Raw genomic sequence first — 6,035 nt, 5'->3', positions numbered from 1 at the left:
CTGCTCTGGCTACAGACACATTCACTCCCTCTGCCCATACCATTTTGAAACAAATCAGATGAGTTCATCCACAAATATTTCAGTGTGTATCTTAAAAATAAGGAAATATATATACTCAGTACAATACGTACAATGGCAATATTATTCTATACATGGATGCACACATATACACTTTTATATGTTATATACGTTTATGTATGTACATGAAACACTTTTACCATCATCATACTCCAAGAGATATAATTAAATAAGGCAGTTTCCTTGGGGCGCAGTAGGTTAAGGATCTGGGGTTGTCACTGCTGTGATTCAGGTCACTGTTATGACGCAGGTTCAATCGACTACGTGTCAGCCATGTGGTAGAGGTTATGGATTAAACACTGTCCCCTGTCCTTTAGCTCATAGTCTAATGAGGAAGATGGCCTGTTAACCACTAAAGTACAATGTGGGAAATGCTTTGAACAGGGGAGCTGTGAATACCCAAAGGAGGGGCACTGAAGTCTGCAGAGAGCAGAGGGTGCTATCTAGGAAGACTTCCTAGCAGAGGCAGCCAGAAGGATGAAGGACGAGTTAAATCCCCAGGTTGACAAGGTAAGAAAAGGCATTCAAAGCAGAAGGAAGCAATGTGGGCTTGAGGACAAGGGTGAGACCAGGAATAAGAGTAGGGGGTCCAGCACACTGGGGTGTCCAGGGGCTTGGGAATGGCAAGACATGGGCTGAGGGGGCCCCTGATCGGCTTTGTCTGCTGAGCTGAGAGGCTTTTGCATGAAGGGAAGTGGGTACAGAATTTTCTTTATGTAATGGAGGCTCTGATTCAATGGTCGGTCGTGAACACTCCCTCTGAGTGGGGTGTCTCTGTTTCCAGGTTCTTGGGGTCCTTGGCATGGATAAGCCGCATGCTTCCTCTTCTCTGCTTTCAAGCCTTAAGGAGGATGGAAGAGCTCAGTTTCCTGCAGCCCAGACCGGGTGCGGGGGGTGGGGGGAGGGGGGGAGATGAAGCGAGGGAGGGAGGGAAGGAGCTGCAAGGCTGAGCAGTCACATGGTAGGCAGGCAGGCTGGCGGGCAAGAAAGCTCTGCCCTAGGATGCAAAGCAGGCTTTGTGTGCAGACTAGGGGCACCCAAAGGGCCTCTTGCTGGTGCCCTGGGGCATTAGAGGGCATCTGGGGGCTGCCAGGTAGGAGTATGAGCATTTGGGTCCTGGTTGTGAGAGAGAATGTATGTGTGTAACCTCCAGGGGTTTGTGAGGTCGTGGCCTTTCCAGGGGATAGTGAGGACTCCTCAGAGGAGCCTTTATCCCCAGCGAGCCAAGGCCCAGAGAGGACAGGCTGGCATGTTCCCAGGGACCCCTTGCCCCTAACCTGGCCCCCAGCCTCAGCCAAACACAGCAGCTGCCGAAAGCTTGATAGCCTGTGACAGAGGCCTGTGAGTGAGGGATGACAGTGGCTGAGGGAGATGCAGGCAGCCAGCTGAAACCCGCTCCTGGGCTGGTGCAGCCCTTGCCACTCCTCCTCGCACAGCCTCCCCTTTCCCCTCAGGGTGCTGCCCCCCTACTAGGCTTGGGGAGGCCCTGGCTGGGCTGTCTGGATAGTCACATGATGGGCAGAGGCCACACCACTGGTGCCAGTGGGAAGGGTGGGCCCTCCTTGCCAGCTTGGAGGAGGAGGACTGAAAAAAGCTAGCCTCCTTTGGTCCTCTCCTCCAGAGAGCCAGAATTTCCCACTGATGGTCCCACCCTTTGCCGAGGCCTCTTATCTTCCTATCTTCCTGATGCTGCCCCCAGGCTGTCAGCGGGCCTTGGTGCCAGGCTCACAGCCAGTCTGGTTCCTGAGTCCACCTGCCCATGGAGTGTCTGTGTGTCCTGCCCCTCTGAGCTCTGGGTGCTCCTAACTAGTGCTGTCAGTCTGCAATACCGACTATTCAGAGCCGATGAGCAGCTCATTAGGAAGGCAGGGAGGCAAAATCAACCTCCCTCCACCTGAGCCAGGGAGGATGCCGGGGCCTGAAAGGCAAGCCGGCAAGCGTGTCAGTCCTGACGTGGGTGGCCAGGGGATGTCAGCCAGGAACATAAATGGCTCTTTCTTCTTCGGGCATGTGAAAGATCTGGTTTCAAAGCTGGCATTCTCGGGCATTGGGCAAGGCTTGTGCCAGGCCCTGGCCCCACCCCGCTATTCAAGAAGCCCTCAAGGTCACCAGAGGCCTCAGGTGGGGCCCAGGGAGGAGTCTTGGGAAAGTGGCAGTGAGGAGGGAAGGCAGAGTGAAACAGCAACAGGGCTGGTCTCACAGGGAATGTGCTCGAGGCTGAGACAGGCCCCCTACCCCTGGGAGGGGGGCCAGGAAGGGGCAGAAGGAGGGATCATGTTGCTGGGGGAGGAGACACACCCTTGCAGGGGCCTGGCCGGGTCTGGGCAGGGAGGCGCCAGATGGGAGTTAGTAAGGCAAGGCCAGAGCCCAGGAACACTGCCAGGCGGCGCTTTCTGTGGCGCCCAGCGGGTGGGCACTGGGCCAGCAGGTGGGGCCTCCCATCCCAGGTCAGGCTCTCTTTATCTCCAAACAGCTGTGGCCTTTTCTTGAGGCCTGCTGGGTCCTCCAAGGCCACTCGTGGAGAAACAGGAGCAGCTTGGAGAGAATGGACAGGTTTCCCAGTGGAGAAAGAACAAACTGTTCCCTCACAGCCAGCTGCCCTGCTCACCCAGTGACCTCCCTCCATGACCACTTCCCAGCCTGCGCTACCTCGGCCCATCCTCCCACACCAGGAGGAGTTATTTTCGGCCTGAGACTCACCATTAATGCCCTTCTCTGGCACAAAGCTCCTTTTTTCCTTTCTTCCTTTGTTTTTGGCCATGCCCAGGGCATGTGGAGTTCGAGGGCCAGGGATGGAACCGGGGCCACAGCAGCAACCTGAGATGCTGCAGTGAAAATGCCAGATCCTTAACCCACTGTGCCGCAAGGCAACTCCACTAAGCTCCTCTTTAACATATTTCTGGGAGAGTTGTTACAGAATCAACCACTAAAATCCATTTCTCCCATCAAAGAAGTGCATGATTCCTTCTTTCCTTCCACTAAAATTCTCTCTTCCTTCTTTCCTTTCAACAAAAAGGCCCAGTGCTAGGAACTTGGGACATGCGACCAATGACCCTCTTAAATCTGGCCAGAGGCCTTAGTCCTGGCAAGACCCTGAGGGGATAGGACATTTACTTATGGGTCTCTGGGTCCCCAGAAGTTAGCACAGTGTCTGCCACACAGTAGGCCCTCCACAAATCTTTCCCAAATTGGGGGCAGGACACTCTGAGCAAATAGGAAGGGGCTGTGGGAGAGTATTGGCTTGTCCTTCCTCCATCTTCTGTCTTCCACCTTGACCAGGTGCCAGCAAGCACCCCACCCATGTCCTGCCTCCTCCCCTAGGCCCTGGCCCCTCAGGGTTTACACAGACATGCACCCTATGGTTTCCCACCCATCTCTGGACTCAGTGCCCAGGGTGAGTGAGCCACTCCTCTCTCCCATCACAGTCCCAGTCCCCTACAGGGCAGGTCAAAAAGAATGCGGGCAGGAAGTTCCCCTTGTGGCTCAGTGGTTAATGAATCTGACTAGGAACCACAAGGTTGAGGGTTCAATCTCTGGCCTCACTCAGTGGGTTAAGGATCCAGCGTTGCCATGAGCTGTCGTGTAGGTCGCAGACACAACTCGGATCCCATGTTGCTGTGGCTGTGGCGTAGGCCAGCGGCTACAGCTCTGATTAGACCCCTAGCCTGGGAACCTCCATATGCTTCAGTGTGGCCCTAAAAAAAGAAAGAGAAAAAAAAAGCCACTTTCCTCTGGTCTGCATTAGGGATATATCTAGTATATGTCCCATTGGGTGTCATAGCCTAGTCCAGAGCCGATGACCTACATGGCCCACCTCCCTGACCTCATTTCTACCCCTCTCCCTCCCCTCCCTCTGCTCTGGGCACTTGACCTCCTCTCTGCCTTCCCCCATGCCAGACAAACTCCCACCTCAGGGCCTTTGCACAGGCCATTCCTCCTATCGAGAACTCCCTTCTGCCATGTACTTGCATGGCTTGACTCCTTAGAATCTTTGCTTCAGAGTTCCTCAGCAAAGGTCATGGCTCAGTGGTTAACGAACCTGACTAGCATCCATGAGGATGCAGGTTAGATCTCTGACCTCGCTCAGTGGGTTGGGGATCTGGCATTACCATGAGCTGTGGTGTAGACAGCAGATGCAACTTGGATCCCGCATTGCTATGGCTGTGGTGTAAGCTGGCGGCTGTAGCTCCAGTTCGACCCCTCGCCTGGGAACCTCTATATGCCACAGGCACGGCCCTAAAATGACAAAAGAAAAAAAAAATAATTTTTGCTTCTGTGTCATCTTCTTACCAAGGCCTTTCCACCCCTTGCAACATACCCCCTCAACTGCAACACCACAACAGATGCCTGGTCCCCCTCCACCTTCCCCTGCTTCATTTTTCTCAGGTATTGATTTCTCTATCATGTTTATTGTCTATCTCCCCAACCAGAACGCCAGCTCTATGAAGGCAGGCATTTTTGTCTGTTTTGCTTACTGCTCTACCCTCAGCTTCTGCAACAATGCTTGGCACATGCAGGTGCTCAGAAAATACGGGTTGAAGGCCTTAAAGGACATTTTTTACTTTCTGTCTTTCCGAACTCTCCCAGGACATTCAGCTTCGCTGTTCCCTGCTGGAACCCAGGCTCTAGTCTTCAGGACAAGATGCAGCCTTGGAGTTCTCATCATGGCTCAGCCATAACAAACCTGACTAGTATCTGTGAGGACATGGGTTTGATTCCTGGCCAAGCTCAGTGGGTTAAGGATCTGGCGTTGCCGTGAGCTGTGGTGTAGGTCTCAGACATGGCTCGGATCCCGTGTTGCTGTGGCTGTGGTGTAGGCTGGTGGCTGCAGCTCTGATTAGACCCCTAGCCTGGGAACCTCCATATGCTGTGGGTACGGCCCTAAAAAGACAAAGAAAAAAAGATTGAGAGAGAGAGAGAGAGAGGAAGGAAGGAAGGAAGAAAAGTAAAGGATGCAGCCTCTACCCAGTTCCCAGCAGTGGTGGGGGTGAGCAGGCCATACCTCCCTTACTGCCCTGCCCCTTCTTAGAGGCAGGAAGGTGAACCACAACCTGGGGAGGAAAGAGAACTTAAGCTGGATGAAAAAGCACAGTAAATGTTCCCTTCCTTTAAAAAAATAAAAGTATTGGGATCATCTTTAGAGTTTCTCTAAAACATTTTAATTTCCAGACTCTATCCCCAGGGATTCTTAGTCAACTTTCTGTCTGGGCTAAGGCCTGAGCATTTTTTTTTTTTTTTAAATCACTCAGTGATTCTAACGTTCAGCCAGAATGGGAAATCAGGGTCCAGGCAATGCCCTGGCCAGGTTCTATTGCCCCCTTGTGTCCCAAGAGTACCCAGTGTGAGTATGGGTACCCTAAGATACCAAGTATGGTTCCTCCAACTAGGAGAATTGTGACTGTGCGTGGACATTCTTCAGCTCACCCAGCAGGTAACTCTACACACACACTGTTCTATCAGAAACCAAGCTAACTCTCAAAGATGGCACAGTCTAAACCAGGATTTACAAACTCAGATGCCAGCTAGAGCCATGCAGGTGACACTGGTTGCAGCAGGTGTGTTGTTGAGATGTAGAGATGGGTGGACAACACATGCCCTTTCACAGAGCAGCTTTTAGCCTGCTATGGCCTGTTCTTGTCAGGGAGAATGCAGGCCCCAGGTCTTTGTACCTCCCCCACCCAAGAGAAACTAGAATTCAGGAATTTTATGTTATTGATTTATTTTTTTTAATTTTAATATTTTCTTTTTTGGCTTCCCTCATGGCATATGAAAGTTCCTGGGCCAGGGATCAAATTCAAGCCACAGCTGCGACCTATGCCATAGCTGCAGCAACGCCAGATTTTTAATCCACTGCATGGGGCTGGGGATTGAACAGGCGCTGCCACAGAGACGAGCCAGATCATTAACCCACTGTGCCACAGTGGGAACTTCTAGATTCAAGAATTGTAAATAAAATA

This window comes from Sus scrofa, chromosome 7, assembly GCF_000003025.6.
Source record: "Sus scrofa isolate TJ Tabasco breed Duroc chromosome 7, Sscrofa11.1, whole genome shotgun sequence".
NCBI classification, from domain to species: domain Eukaryota; kingdom Metazoa; phylum Chordata; class Mammalia; order Artiodactyla; family Suidae; genus Sus; species Sus scrofa.
This window is presented reverse-complemented; position numbering follows the sequence as displayed.